At 34.1% G+C, this 17,543-nt stretch overlaps 1 protein-coding gene across 6 annotated transcripts in view; it reads right to left on the reverse strand.

Annotated features, from left to right (window-relative positions):
* Abl (tyrosine-protein kinase Abl) overlaps nt 1-17,543 on the reverse strand; it is a 61,771-nt gene that overhangs the window by 43,333 nt on the left and 895 nt on the right. The window lies entirely within an intron of this gene.

Here is a 17,543-nt window from a genome sequence, read left to right on the forward strand (position 1 = left end):
CAGTTCGAGTTATAAGAACGAGTATAATTGAAACATCCCGTGCATGCGTTATCAATGTTCGACCAATGAGTAACGTATCCGGCAGCCACAGCGCGGGATTCCGGGACTCTCGACCTTACTTCAAATGGATAACAAATGCAACAAATCCTTAGCAATCGGCGAACTGGTCTTTAACTCGGTACTTGCACGCAATTACAAACCGCGTCAGTCCCTCTTAGCGGTTTATTTTATTACATATTAGTATACCTACCTACTTAAGAATAATTTGAAAAATAATCGACTTAATCGACTCGAATAGTGATACAAATTACGATATTATAATGCTTGTAAGTGTTCGTACAAGGAAATAATGTCTTCAACAAATGTATAGAACGAGAGATGGAACACCCGAATATAAGACCTATCTTGTGTACGACTGTTTGAAGTAGGTATAATCGAAATAATAGATTAAATTACATCTGTTATAAATGAACTACTTAACTGAAGATGACACCCTAGAATGATAAAAAATATGTTATAATGCCACATATAAAAAAATATTATAATTCAACATTCTGCTTTTCCTTGGTACCTTATGGCGCATAAAACAAGATCACGACGGGTACCTACTGCAAACAAAACAACTCTGGCAAACAAATATCTTCCGCCAAAATTATCATAGGTAGACGTTGCATTCGGACGTGTAGGTATTAATAAAAGGAAAAGAACGGAGTTCCTTGCGAAATGTGAACAATATCATGTCGCAATGCAATGCAATGAAAAGATTTGTTAAAAGAATTTTCAAATTAAATCTCCGTCGTCGCTAGGAAGTGAACAGCAAATAAAGTGCATTTCAGCCTTTTGTCTTCTGTTCGCCCTTTACTCGTAAAGTTATTGAGTTCTACAATAGGAAGTTATGAACGCTTCGAAATAATGGAGCTTAAATCGTAACATCAAAATTATATACATAAAATAAATATTTTTATACAATCCTTTCACTTCGTATCCATATCATGGGAAGTGCATAAAATACAATTAATCCCTCTTCTTTATCATCTTAGGGCTTCCACCATTTTAGATTTAGAATAATGTCGTTAAATTCATCTCGCATTGACATCCAAATCAAACGTGTAGCGAAATTTCAGCTCAATTGGTTGAAGTTAACTGATCTAAAATGTAGGCTTAACATTTTATGTATGTGTGTGTGCGGCACACATTCATACGAACTAAGAGAGCAAACTACGTACGCCTCTCTACTGATGAGCCTTTTCGTATAGAAACATTGCGAACTTATATTATTTTTCAAATAGATGATCCCGAGAAACATTTCAAAGTGTACTCAGTTGAGTTTGTTCTTTTTCTCACTTAATAGACGGCAGCGCAAGTTTATCCATTCAGAGTCGGTATCCCCAGCCAAACTAGCATTGAATCAGACTAGGTATAAGCTCTAAAGCTTCTCATTTTTCACTTCAACTTGCGAGGGAGGGAGGAAAACTAAAAAGAGAACTGCTGTTCAAACGAGCGACGCGGAAGTACAGTTCGACTTAATAATAACTATAAGTATCTTTTTACCAGCTGCGCATTCAAACTGTATAAATATGATAACGTTGAAAAATATCATACCAGAGCTTTATTCGGCGTACACGATACTAAATAAAATGGTCAGAATTTCTTGAATTTAATATCTGATAAGCCTTGACAGTAATTAAAGAAAAGTAAAGATTAAAAGGTGGTATAAAAATTAATAATTCACCATTACAATCATTTTAGTGCTTGAAAGCATTATCATCAATTACGATAGCTTTTCCTAATCTACTGAAAAGATCCGGAAAGAAACTTAGCTTGAGTACATATAATTTTTTAATCACATTTAGTTTAATATTATCAAAACTTGATACGAGTAATATATTATATCCAAAACATGAAGTTAGTTATGAAAATGTTTCTAAAGATGTTGATGAGATTTTGCATAAAGAAAATACTTTATAAAATTTATCTAGCAAAGCGGAACTTATCCACCGACCAACAGACGCCTAGTTAGCTCCGAGAAAATATTCTACGAGATTGAAGATTTTAAAAGTAAATTACGTTATTTAGCTTAAGGCATTTTTTCTAATAGGTTAATATTAAGATCTTCGTAGATAGTAGTAATAGCTTTATTTGGCTTGGAAGATTGACATAAAATCTCATACATGAGCTCTTAACAGAACACGTAGGGTGAATAACATAGTCCACTTAAGGTAAAGAAGTACTCAAACTCTTTAACTGAGATTTTCCACTAACTATTAATTTCTGCCTAACTACTAGAAAATGACAATTTTCAATGTTAGATAGGTGTTTGGATAGATCGGTTACAAACAACGGGTATAAGTTGACCGAGCTACCCTATTAAAATTGTTTTTTTCTGTAATAAATAGGTTTAAATTTCGTAGCCAAAAATGTCCAATACAAAAAAAAATGAATCGTAGAAACAAAAAATATTGGAAAGCACACATACGTAATAAGTATCTGCACGAGAACACTCACTTATTGTATTATACTTTGAGCTAAATATCAGGTTGAAATCGAGCGAATACTCCAGAAACTCGTGTACGAACATCTTGCACAAAATAGGTATTTTCACATTGTAAAAGTTTTAAACAGGACAAGTTTGACCGGCGTATGGCAACGGACAGCGGCCTAGATAAACTTCGGACGTCAGGGTAAGTTAATAATGCAGGCTAAATGCCAGCGAGCGGGATGCGGACACCATATAGCTACAGTAGTACAGTCAACAAAGAACATATAAAATTTTAACTGAATTTCCTAAGGAAAGTCGCATCCTTTGCAAGAATTCCTAGCATATATTGAACACAATTCATCTCGTGAGCATTTCCCAGTTGACACCATTTTGAGAACTTGTTTTGGAGCACCGGCATCAGTTCTATTTGTAAATCTATTTAATTATTATTTTTACATTGTGGTAGTGTAGTGATTTTGAACCCGTATAATTTTGTTATAAAAAGATACTTTTTAAATTACGCACGGAAAAAAGTCTCTATTTATTATCACTATTCAGTTCCAGTAACGTCGGAGTTTTCAACTTGAATTTGCAATGCGGCGTATGACTATTCTAGTCAAAGTTTTATTAAAAAACATTTTCAGACTTAAATGTTGTATAAGGGGTTTTGTAATAAGATAAAAGTGGCAAATGAACATCCCCACACATAGATTAAGGGTCCTACGTGAAGTCATTTCAGAGGCACTGACACCGAACTTTCACCGAAACACAAAAACTTTTTCACGCTAATAACAATCGTGACGATGGTACCTCCCTCCCCAGTCGTACCAAACTTCTAAAGTTATCATTCGTTTTGTTAATCTTATCATCTTCCTGCGGAGGGGCGAATGTTGTGGCAAACCTGTGGGAGAGGCATATGACCAATGAAAATGAAATAGGCTACCGTGACAGGGATGATATATTATTATGACAACACTATAATATAGCAAGAAAGCCAGTAGATTGTCGGGCGAAAAAATTACTACTAACAACTTCACTTTTTCCGGCGTAATAATAAATAATTATAGCGAAATATGACAAATGGACGCTTAATAGGCTCGAGACTTTATAGGCATATCATTTAACATGTGTGTGTTCCCACGACTATTATCCACTTTATTCCTATGAATACATTAACATGCTTAACAATTCAAAGAACTGAACTTCAAAGGCTTTCTTTGAAGCACCCCCAGGTAGCTCCTTAACAGCAATGCTAGAACTACTATTATGGCGTGACGGCATTTATTATATACCGTAACCATAGGACATGATAAAGAATATCAAATTAGCTAACAAGGAACTTAGTTTTCCGACAGAAATTGTTATTTAGAATGCTCTTTGTAGTGTTACGTTTGATATTATAAGTTTTTGCATAATATACGAATGAATGGTACGGTTAATAAGAGTAGGAATTATAGTAATTTTATCCGGAATGAGTCTCAAAGAAAGCTAGGCGTACGTAGCTCGGACGCCGCATGCCTGGGAACTCGCACCCAACCAATCCGTCATTTATAGGGCCTGCACTTACACTATATGAAGATTTTAAAAAACTTACATATTCTTTTTATTTGCTAGTGCTCTCAGATGCTAGAATCTTTGTTTTAATGGCCGCGGCACAAGAGCGGAGATGTGCACAGGAACAGCTCGGACTTTGGTATAGGTATTTTTTTTTATTTTTATTTTTTATATCATCTAAAAATAAGTTGTTGTTCTTTATTATCTTTTTTTATATTATTTAGTAACATTATTTTATACCAGAAACAATATTGCCAATATTTTACGTACTCATTGACGCGAACAACGCGCATTGATAATAAATGCATTAGTATGCATTTGAGCCCCCAACTCAACTCAGATTTTTGTAATTAACGTCATCGTCAGAATCATTAGGAATTATTGTCACAATTGCCAAAACATTGATAGAAAAAGTTAATCCCAAACCGACACGATAGAAAATTGAATAGTGTTTAATGTGTCTACGCCTCACTGTCCTTCCAATATCTGATGTAGAGCAGCAGAGTAATTAAACATTAAGCAGAGTATTAACCCACATTTTGGTTAGAATGTGTAAGTGAGTCCTTAATATCAGGCGGGCTACATGTTTCTTTACTAAGTCTACTATTAAAAAAACTATTTCGTTTTATCACGATCATGTATGTATATAAAACTTATTACCGCATGCATGTTCTAAAAGACTAATGAGGAAAGTAACGGCAGCTTGGATTAAATTAGGTGACACGATCAGCTGCGTTTCATAATAGGTAGGTATATTTTCCTGTTTTGCAAATACGTTGAAATTACTTTTAATAAAAACAAAAATTAATTACTTACATCTAAACAACTCTTAATTAGCAGTTAACAGTTAACAATTAGAAGTAAACAAAAATTAATTTACAGTTAAATACAGAGCGTATTACATTATGTTACGATATATATTCTATACTCTGAATGTACTAAATAGGTGGTTGGTAAGATATATTAACCTATGACGACAATATAGAATTTTCCATGGCTGTAATATATAATTTATGATAATGATGAGATACATATCGAAAGTGGTTTAGGGTTTGACTCCACAGTAACCAGCGCCAACTCAATTTCTGCATAATAACGACAGTATTAAGCGCTGCTGCTTTGCTTTGATGAGTGTGGAAGAGGAACCGTATTTAACCGTAGTGCTTCCTCTTCCTAATTAGTCCCTATGCATCAGTGGCCGACCTTGGGTACGGCTCTTATTTTATATGGGACCCATTACAGATATCCATGGTAGACATTGGTCATTGACATTTTGCTACTTTTATATAATTCGCCAAGTACGAGTCGAACTCACACATGGAGGCTTCCGTACAACCATACATTATTTTTTACTTATTTTTATTCATTTTATTATTTTCTACAATACTTAGTTATATGATACAACAATAGATGGCGTTGGGGTGATGATGAATGATACGTCAGCAATACTTAGTTATACAACACAAAAATAGATGGCGTCGGGGATGATGATGAATGATACGTAAACAACGTATAATAAAATTAAAATAACTATATTAAAATAATTATAATACCAGTTATAGTGGTAAACGGATTGTAAAAATTTCAACGAGTTAGATCGAAACATGCCGAAAAATACCGGTTTGTTGTATGAAGACCCCCTTTAATATTAAACTTTATTTTATTTTTAGTATTTGTTGTTATACCGGCCACCGGTATGCATCCTCTGTAAAAATTTCATGTGTCTATCTATTACGGTTCCGGAGATATAGCCCTGTTACAGACGGACAGACAGCGAAGTCTCAGTAATAGGGTTCCGTTTTTACCCTTTGGGTACGGAGCCCTAATAATAAAAAAGATGAGAAACCTCAAGACATCATACACATTTTGAAACCTGGCAACCCTATGAGAACTTCTCGGCAAGCGCCGTATCATGGCACCTAATCTCACATTGTTGTTATCATATGCTCAAAATAACGCCATAAAACAATACTAACTGACTGGGAATGCTGTCACTGATACGTAGTATTCATTATTTAACAATAGTTATGTTTCATAAATAAATAAATAGGTATACTACTCTTAAATATAACGTTATGTTTAAAACACTTTAAACGTACTAATCTTTTTACCCGACTGCGGAGTGTAACGTTTTTCGAGCGTATATATGTATGTATACATGTATACCTATGAAGTCTCTCATTCAGTAGCACGCCCTGCGTCCCAAACAACTTGACGGATATTAACGGACATTATGTCATTAGATTCGTCCAAATTTTGGAGTGGAGTCTTTTTAAGAAGCCGAATTTTTGTTTTTATAACAATAGTCCACTTTAAACTTTTACTCCTCCTACAAGCACGTCACCATTTAAAAACAACATCGTATTATAGTTTTTTTGGGCTTCTTGGGCCATAATTGATGTAGGAAGGTATTTGACTCTAGAATATATATTATTGAATAGTTTAGAAAAAAAAAATAACAACACTTTCAGATTTTTTACCTTAAACAAGTTCCAATGTGACAGATCGCCGAAAACAATCATTCGATATATTGAAGGCAATAAAGATAAAACCTTACAGCGTTCCGAACATTAAATGGAAATCTGATAAATGCTTGTAAATCACAGGAAGCGCGCGGCGATCTCAGTTTGCAATGTACTCGTATTATGTGCTATTAACCCATTATCTGAATTACTTCACTGACATTGCGTTTCTACTTAGAAACTGGGATCAAGGATACGTGTCATATTAGGTGTGGTGTGATATAATAATTTCCGTAAGTATACCCAATAGTACCCTTTTTCCCCTCTTGTTTTAAAACGTACCTATATAATTTACTAAACCTATATTATTTTAGAACTTATATAAAATACAAATTAACTTTCAAAACAAATGCAAGTATGCACATGACTACAGGCGGTGGCGGAATTATCTTATTTGTCCTGACATATTGTTACTACTGTTTGTTATACTGAATGAATTCCAAATATCTGAAATATCCATAACGTCTTTATATCAGTAGGCGTTACGAAGCAATGGCCATGAGGAAGTTGATAAGTGTTCATAACCTGTTCTGACACCTGTTCGGCTCGTGTGCTCCTTGCTCGTCTATCAAAGAACCACATGTGTATCAAATCAATACCATATACAGAACTATTTTTATATTGGGTATGGATGATCAAACTCATGATGAAGGAATAATACTCAAAAACTCTTATTTATGGACACTTGTAAAAAAACTATAATAGGGTTTATAAAAAAAATGCCTTTTTTTAAATCAATTCGCCAGCCAGGAATCAAACTTATTTTGGGAAAAAGCCCACAAGGCAAAATATGTTGCCCCATTTAATATAGTCGTAAAGTTAAAATTCTGATAAAAAGTGATAAATATTGCACTAAATGGAAAATTTCATTTTTAAGAAAATTTGTTTAACATTCTCGAGAACCAAACTTTTGAAAAACTCCAGTGAATGAAAGCATTGAAAATCTTCCTATACTTACTATCAACCCTTTTAATTTAATTTTACCCTTATGAGTGAACTTTTGATTATTACTGCGGAGGAAAGAAAACAACAATAAACATAATAAACTATATTTTATAAAGGAAAACAAAGTTTTTCATTCAACAAAAAAAAAGTGTCGTTACGCTTTTGTGTCGAAGTATCGTTTGTGTCGAAGCGTACATGGAGAGTTGCTTGGTTAAATCGATATTGTTGAGATTCAGCCGCGCGTACATATCAACAAGCATGCGTCATTGTGACGATACACGAGTATGCGCTTGTCTGCAACCGTAAAATACATTCAGCGGAATATCAAGTCGCTAGGCCGCTCAAATAGGGTGGCGTACGATTTTAAACTGGAAATAACGTAAAATACCAGTTTTAACGTAGCGATATTATGGATATTACATTTTGGATCTGGAAATTAGGCTCAGCACGCACTACGATTAAACTCACGCGTTTAACCGAAAGTCTGAAGCCGCAAGAAGAACAAACACATTGCTTTTTATACAAGTGCACGCACTTGTGACTTTTTTCAGTGACTGATTTAAAAACGTATATCGTTACATTTCGATCGCGCTTTCTTTAAGCGCGTTTTATTTGTGTTCTGTTCTGTAGGAATCGATAATGGTTCTGAAATAAAATTAATCCAAACGCCAACCGCGGTGCGTGTTCGTATGTGTTTTTGAGTTTTCAGCTATTTGTATTCCGCTTTCGTTTAATCGTAGTGCGTGCAAAGCCTAATTTCCAGATCCAAAATGAATATTCGTAATATCTCATTTGAGATACGGGTATTACGTCTACTGTACCTATCTCATTTAGGCTTTGCTCCTGCGCGAAATTCTTATCCAACATTCGGTTACGGTTTGGGATAGGCCCGATTTATTTTGTATATCCGATGGCTCCAGTTACGATAGGTCCATAGCATTCCTGTTCGAAACTATTAATAAATCGCCGTATCAACGGGACGTGTAAAAAGTATATGTTCTCGGATCGGATTAGACCCGGTATCGCTTTGCGTCCGTCCGTCTTACTGAAGTATTACTGGAAACTAGTGATGTTACGAAAATTCCGTATTACATTTTTATTCTCCATTAAATGATTTAGTAGGTATTTCAGTAAGTTCTAATAAATATTTTGTTAGTTCGTTCGTATATTATCCTTTAATTCAAGAAGGAAACTTTATTCGACTAGCCGGGTGGAATATCATCGTCGGATGCCCTGGATTCGGCCTCGATTTCCGGTTAGATACCTATTATATATCTAAACTAGCTGACCACGCAAACGTTGTGTTGCCATATAAATAATAAAATGTTAATGGTGAACAACCCTTATCACTTAGGGGTATGAAAAAAAGATAGTACCCAATTCTCACCTACTGAATATGCATATAAAATTTGGTGAAAATCAGTAAAGCCGTTTCGTAGGAGTACGGTAACTAACATTGTGACACGAGAATTTTATATATATAAGATGATAAGGAGGCATTGTCTTAATTGTAGCACAGTTCTCGCTTTTTAGAAATATGTAGTAGTTTTGAGTGTTTAACGCATATAGAAAAACACATTGATTTATTTTAAATATTTTACAGGAAATTAGACTCTACGGTTAAATATCAAAGTCTTTGAAAATAAAATTTGACCATTATCATCCCTGAGATGCAAATCAGAATGCCCCATGTGCTTACGTAGTATTACCCACGCCCTGCAGACCAAACATAAGCGGCGGGTGTGCGTCAAGTTTCGTAGTGGAATAACAACATTGTGTTAATGTCGTCAATGGTTTATGCACATCACTAAACAGCGCCTCGTTTAGTATGGGTTCTAAGCTTCTTATCATTAAAGTTAGCAAAGCTCTTACATATGCAAAAAGAACATAAAAAGAGAGGTGCATTCGCGTACATACCAACATAACCAACGTAAAATATATAGTGATTTATAAATTTGCAGCTACCTCGTGAGAAATAAACATCAAAGTATCGGATTGAAAAATAAAGTTACACTTACAAACGGACGAAGTTTACACAACACACAGCTACGAGTATATTTCCACGAGTTTTATTAACCGAGATCAAAAAAGAAGGTCGCCAGTTCGACGGGTATGATCGGTATAATTTTGCAATTTTCATGTGGTAATAAAAAAATAACAAAGTGCAACTAGTATTACTAGTATATAGTCCGGTCAAGTTAGACAATTGAAATAACAAAAATTCCGGGAAAGCCACTATTAAATATGTATTGTCCCTGGAAATAACATCATAAAGGTTTGTGGAATAGTCCTCCCAGAAAAACCACGTTAAAAAACCCGCTAAGTAAGCTATTTCACAAGTGTTGTGGAAATATGTTCATTTCATGTAAAACGTAATTCTTACAAGCGCTATATCTGAACAATTATTGGTTTTAGAGAAAAAAATTACAAGCACCATTTTATAGAGAATTTTATGAGCAACAACTTTGGTCTGAAAACTTTTCCAAAACAAAAAATCTAAAACTTTAAAAATGGACAAAAACTCCTTTTTATCAACAACATTTTTTTTACAAATTTCATATATTTTATTTCCATTGAAAAACAGTATGGGGTCATTTTTAATTATTGGTACCTACATTATGGTTTTAAAGACTACTGCCGCGTTCATCAGGCAATCTCCGTACTTACTGTAGGGGTTGTTTATAAAATGGTATATTTCCTTCTTCATTACGTTTACATAAAAAACATCTTTCTTTGTTGGATGTACACTTGTGAAAGTGTATATAACAATATAGGTATTCTAGAACGCAAATACTGTTAGTCGCGTTGAAAAATTAAATTCGCAGAGAGGATTGCAGAGTCGTTTTACAAACAAGAATTTTGAAAGCTTTGTAACAGAAACAAAGCCCAGCATTTTTTTATGCAAACATGATGGCGAGGGACGCCATATGACAATACCGCATCGCGCAATACACAGAGTCACACTCAATTTTTATAGTAGTATGAAATACTCGGAAAAATATTTTTACAACTTAAAAAAAATATTCACGACGAAGATAGAAAACGAAACGTTTATCATAATTAAAAAAAATGTTGAGTCTTCATATCATTGAAGGTTGTTGTTGTGCGTTGTTAAAGAAAGGCGTTGGAATAATTTCAATCAATCAAGTAACTTCCGAATAATCTGTGAATCTACAGCGTCAAATTGGGACCCTTCCTCCTCCTACACTTTTAAAGTTAGTTAGTAAAACGGTAAAACAAAAATGCAGTGAGATAATTTAAAGAGGATACAGAGAAGCTAAGTAATCATCTATTTTAACATCAATGATAATATGCAACATAATTCTTTGCAAATATTTGATTTGTTTGTAATTTGCTTTGAGAGGGAGGTCACCTGAAGAATCCAACTCTACTGGGCTGCGTTCGGGAAATTACGGATCTTCTAGTCCAAAATTCCTCAGTGCCTGAAGTCGAAACTATTCGAGCAATGTGTGTTGCCAATGACCTACGGCGCCGTAACGTGGTCTTTTACTTTAGGCCTCATCCGCAAGCTCAGAGTCGCCGGCGAAATCACTCAGAGGACCGATAGCCGATGGGGAAGAAAGGTTCTCGAGTGGCGACCACGTGTACGCAAAAGAAGTTCAGGCCACCTCCCGACCAGGTGGACCGATGACCTGAAGAAGACTGCGGGAAACCGCTGGCTTCAAAGAGCACGGGACCGGGTGGAGTTGCGTCAATTAGGGAAGGCCTATGTCTCAGTGGACTTCAAAAGGCTGATGGATATCCATCCATCCATCAGCCTTCCGGATGGATGGATTCGATACATTGCCAGGTCGCGGTAGTAATACCCAATTTTTTGTACTATCAGCCTTTACTCTTGTTCTGGATAACAATAAGATAGCTTATACGTATATTATTAGCTGTTATAGACTTCGTAGCCGTCAAGGTTTTTGTTTTATATTATAGAAGTAGCAAATGAAAATGCTTTCGATCTGACTGTCAGTGGCAGCAGTAGCCCATGTACATCTATAATCAACCTTAGATAGGCTCAAAGTTCTACCTGACGCAGAGAGACACAAATTGTTTAACTTTAACCAACTTTTTTATAACGTTAAAATAGCAAACGAGCTTGCAGTCCACTCGATGCCAAGTGATCACTGCATTCCATGGACGTCTTTGGACAACTAAATAAAAGAGGTCCAAGCTAAAGCTGATCACAGATGTGTTACCACTCCTTGAGGACCAAGATGGTCGCCTTATACGTAAATCAGCCGGCTAAAACTGGGTGAAAAGTCCCCGGTTGAAATATTATTACACAAATTAGAATTCATATATGTATTAATAATGAAAAGCAATTCATATTATATTTTTTTCATATTTTTCATAGTTTAGCGATTAGATAAGAATACATAAATACAACGTAAGGATATTTTCATAAATAAGAAAAATAAGTTGTTTATAATACTTTGTTGAGTTTCAAAACGGTCTCTCTAAGTTACGTAAGAGGATTTGTGCGTTGCTACGAACTCAGTTTGTTTTCAACTTCTGTTCCCTTATTCAGAAAGTTGAAAAATTAACTTGTCTGCGATGTAGATCCACTTTGCAATCATCGTATATGTTTATGAGATATGCAGATAGTGGTCGAAGATTTTGATAGCATTATCGAATTGAAACTAATCTATTTTTACTTGGCATTGAAGATAAATAAAAAATATATAGCCCCTTCGTGTTTTGACCAACATAATGTTTCAATTGAACAATTGTGTTATTAGTAATAAGTGTATGCAGTCGTTGGCCAGCCACACCCATAGTTAGTTATGGGGAAGGTTGTTTGCAAAGGTGAGTAGCGAGAAGCAATACTTAGTTCGGCTAATGGATTGCTAACGTAATATGGGCAGTGAAGATTTTTGTAACTATGCAACCTCGCGCCTGAGATTAATTAAGCAATTTTAATGTAGAATAATTTAAGCAATAGTACAGATATAAATAATGTAAATCAAAATTGAGTTCGACCGAACTCCTTGACACTGCTGCTTAAATCTTTAGACGGGTCTAAAGACATTTTATATTTTACAATCCGTCAATCCATTTAGACTGCAGGGCGTGTCAAAGAATGAAACGCAAACCCAGGTAATTACATTTTTAAACACTAAATTTAAGAAGAATTTCCCTTTTCTTTACCTGCAACCGGAACAATTTAACCAACCAACGTTCATTGCAATTAAACATTATACTTCTACAATGAAGATCGCTGCGTAGAAACTCGGCAACTACAAAACGTATAGTATACGAGTTTATTATTAAGTAGCATAAAGGAATGTAGGTATACTTATTTAATACTCGTAAAAAAGCTTACTTTAATGTAACGAAAAATTCACAAAGTACCTACCGTGTTTTTTCCACGGGCATACAAACTTTTTCTGATCTGTTGGATAGAGCATGACACATATATTCAAGGGTAAGGGGCAGCGGCTGTCTAAGGAATGCAATTGTGTGTTAATTAATACACGAACCGCGTCCGCGGGCTTCCGGTCGCGGGAAGCGGCCCATGAACGCAAGATTATCGCCACAATTATTAAGATTTATAAGTATGTCTATGTACGTAAATCTTATGGTTCACATCATACAATTGTATCATTTTTATTACTTGTAGCATGTAGTGAACTAGATGTATATTGCAACCAAATTTTTAAAGTAATGCAAAGTATCTTTCTCATAATACAGAAGTAGTACACGAATAATTTAATACACCTGATGCTTAGCCACTGCTGGCCAAGGACAGCTGTAATTAACCCCAAATAAAATGGCTACCTGACGTCGCGTCGGCCACAGATAAATTGCTACTCTTGGGGATTCGATTGGAATGCTTCGTATCAGTTTTTGGCTTTTGCGACGGAAATAAACAATTTCCAATGCTAATTCTATAACTATATTCTAAAACTGGCTGGGGTCAAATATGTGCCATTATTATAGTCTATAGGTGCCATCCTCTATAGGTGGCGCAGCATGTTTTATCCTTTCATCATCACATTACCATCACTTATTTGGACCTATATGTTATTTTATTCTTCGGCATATAATTAAAATATTACATTTTCAATACGAGATATTTTGCTCGAACTCGAACCCTAGCATAGATATAGTTCCCGACCAAAGAGATAAATTATGGGAATTACTTATTATAAGTAATTTCAGTACACTCGTTCAGAAATTACGCTATCATTAACAATTAACAGACAAATCTTATTTACTTTATCTATAATTTACTATAAGACAAAACTCATTTTGAACAATATTCGTAATAATCTAAGGTATATTAAAGTATAAGGAATTTAATTAAGCGTCCACCAAGAATACCTGTAATTATTTTTAAAGTCGACCGACCCTTTCTTTCCTTTCCATTCCCATTTTTCTTAAACTGAATTACGTAATTATGGTGATGCAAAATTACGTCCTATGTATTTTCATTTTCATACAATAGCTACGAGTATTTTGATATTGAAACTGTTTTTTTTGGTACCGTGGCTTTTTAGAAGTCCTGCTTCATAGGTAACAGGTACAACTTCAATATAGATTACTATTTCAAAATGGCGGCATATGCATTTGCATCGCGCTTATTTTATGTGAGCGGGAAATATTTACAAAATCTACCAATTTCCATTAAATTCTTAGTTGAAATAGATTGTACAACGGCGTAATTTAAATAAAAGCTTATTCAAATGCTTGTCAACAATAAAATTAAATGAACATTTAAAGGTGCGTAATATCCCAAACGTTAAGTGCGAGTTCAGAAGTCATTAGGACTGACAAGAACAGGTTTTTTTTTTCGTCTAATGATCATTTGCGTTAAATCAATACAAAATTCGACTTATCACATAACATAATTTCGAAAACGAAAGTTTCGCAAAAAGCAAATCTATTAAGCTTATGGCATCCCCATCTCACACATTTTTGGCAAAACAAGATTCTATTACCTATTCCAATATCTTTCACTTACATAATTGCATCTTTTATATACTTTTGCATAAGGATTTAAAAGACAACTTGTGAAGAATCATGTGAACACATATTTTCAGTAAAAATCTTCTTGTTTAGCTTATTGATTTAAAAAAAAAACATTTTATGGCAGCACTATTTAGACAATAGATAACCGATAGGAAGATACATAAATGGACAGCAAATCCTTATAGCAAAAGAAACACAATCTACCCCTGAAGTAAACAACCTGATGTACAACAGAGAACCACTTGATTCACAAAATGTAGTCTCAGATTGACTGGTAGTAACTAGGTGATGCTTATGATGCAATTTTCAATGCTTACACTGGTCAACAGTGGTTTTGTTGCCCTTGAAGTGAGAGTGGTTTCGAATACTTTTATGGTATTAATTTAAGAAACTAAAAACAGTTTTTGAATATTGGCTCTAGTTTTTTTTTAATTCATCAATATTATATTATACAAAAAGGCAGTCAGTAGGTATGAGAACAAAAACAAGTATATTAGTAAAAATCTTTTTTTGTTAAAAATTCTTATAAATTATCAAGTTTTAATATTCAATTAGGGTAAAAACAAGTGACAAATAACAAAATAACATATGTATATTTATGTTAAATCTCTGAAAAATATCTTTTATATGCTGGTCTTTTATGACCTTTTTCAGGACAATCTCTTTTTAAAGACCAGCAGTAATCTGCCATCATATGGCTATTCCATCTTCACTTATACCTTTCTTCCATAATTTTAAGGTCTGGGTGGAAGCGCTCTCCCTGTTCTTCACTGTAATCTCCCAGATTCTCAGGAAATCTATCTCTAAATGACTGTGGAGATAGTGCAATTTTATACTCTTGTGTGCTCCTAAATTTTTAAAGTTCCTCAACATTTTCTATACTATTTCTTCGTAGTTTGTTGCTTTATTACTACCTAAACAACCTTTAACATCCGCTACGCAATAGTAACAATCATCAAAATGATTTATCGGCTTCATCCAGATCATTGGAATACCAAATTCTAGTCCGCGGCGTTCTCCTTTTTTCCGCAAACGTAACGACTCAACATAAGACTTACAAACTTTATGAGGAACCCACGACTTATATTGTTTTTCAATATGTAAACCAAAATATTCTGTATGTACCTCTTTGATATAGTCTGTAATATTTCGCGTCTGTTTTATTGTTATATAAACACCACAAATGTAACAAAAAACGTCTGGGCTATATTTGCATTTTCTTCGCGTAGTTTTCATTTTTCTAGAACAAAATAAACATTAAAATTATATCAACCAAAAAAAAAGTACTTTATTACACGGAAACATAAACAAACAATACAAAAACACAGTATGGAAATGTTTAATAAATCAAATATTAGTAACTTACCCAAAAGCGCGTTGTGCGTCTTTTAACCTTAAGAAAACACTGATTTTGACGGCATTTACACGAAATGAGGGGAAGGGGAGTCACGTGACGTTTACGTAGCAACCTCTGTACTGCATAAGAATAACTATTAACATTTATGAAAACATAACTTTTATGATATTATAATTTGGATGACCTGGAATATCGATTTCAGAGGAAAAATTATCAAAAACAAAAATGCCAAATTAAAAAAAACAAGAGCCACTTCAGCAATTTTATAAATATATTCGAATTTTGTAAGTTTGAAAGTAAAAAAATCCAAAGAGATATCCAGGGCAACAAACAAAAAAATATTTTTTGTTGACCTGTGTTATAAATATAAGTGTATCTGCTAAATATGCTATTAACATAAGTTGTGAAACCTTCATATTCTTTTGTTTTTCAATCAATTTTCTTTTTTGGTTTGTTAGATGTTGGTGAACTTTAGTGGTATTAATAACTCGTTGCCTTAAATTGCCAAATGATGTATGTATTTATATGTATGTATATACTTATATGCAATAGTTGACAACAAAGCCTCATTTTCTGCCTGTTGTCTTATATTATCACTTAATGTTGATTGTTCGTAATAAAGTATTGATTGATCAATAAAAACAATCGACATCTAATGTTAGTAAAGAGGTTTATATAAGGACATCAATTGTAAATGCATCGCCAACATTTAGTTTAACGCAAGCACATTCATAAAATGTTTCATATTATATGATTTCTGACTTTTTGATGGTTTTTGTGGGCAAAGCAAAATCGCAAGCAATCTTTCATTGAAGTGGTATTCATCATTGGATAATATTGTTTTCTCTTCAGTGTCAGAACTGCATGATAATGCAAATTTATTATTAAAGTGCTGGCTATTTGCTCATAGTGTTGCTCAGCAAAATGACATATAATAATATGTAACATGAGAAGAATTTTGGGGTTCCACCATCACACCTACTCCTGCAGACTTTTACTGTAGAGGTTGAGACATAGCCTAGCCTATGGTGTAGACTTTTAGTAAAATACTGCTGAATGCTTAGTTCTGTTACATAGCTTGAGGTATTACACTCGCACATGCTTCGACGCTGGGAATTTCTGGAAGGGAGCTCTGCTTAATGCTAATCAAAACTTTCAGAAAGGAGGAGATGTCGTTTTTGTATTTTTCTATAAAAATAATTAACAATTCATTTTTAATCCCCAGACAGACACATATCTGAATGATGAAATTAGATTTTTGTTTGGTCCCGACCCAGGTCTTTGTGTATTCATCTATATAGATGTCAATAGTACCCACAATGCAGGGAAACCGTGCATGTGGCTGTGAGTTTAAAAAGTGTATCTCTTTTTTGCCATCCATGACGATTACGACAATATTTGCAACATTAAATTCTTCTAATGAATAGTAACAGTTTCATAGAAATATGAATTATTTGTGTTTCTTAACATTACCAAGTCACCATTTCTGCCAGTTTTCATGGCAGAAGCGAACAAGATCTCAATCATTCATTTTCTCATATGGAATATGTCAGATCAAATAAAATTCCATCATGTCATGTGCATTAAGAAACTTTTAAAAATTACCAAATAATGCAATTATTAAAGAACCATTTACCTGACCACCATTGTTGCATTTTTTTTAATTTAAGGCCAATGTATGGTATACAAAATCAAGATACTG

The sequence above is a fragment of the Epargyreus clarus genome, unplaced genomic scaffold, assembly GCF_041222505.1.
Source record: "Epargyreus clarus isolate Ecla_fem2 unplaced genomic scaffold, WU_Ecla_fem_2.2 ptg000007l, whole genome shotgun sequence".
Taxonomy (NCBI): domain Eukaryota; kingdom Metazoa; phylum Arthropoda; class Insecta; order Lepidoptera; family Hesperiidae; genus Epargyreus; species Epargyreus clarus.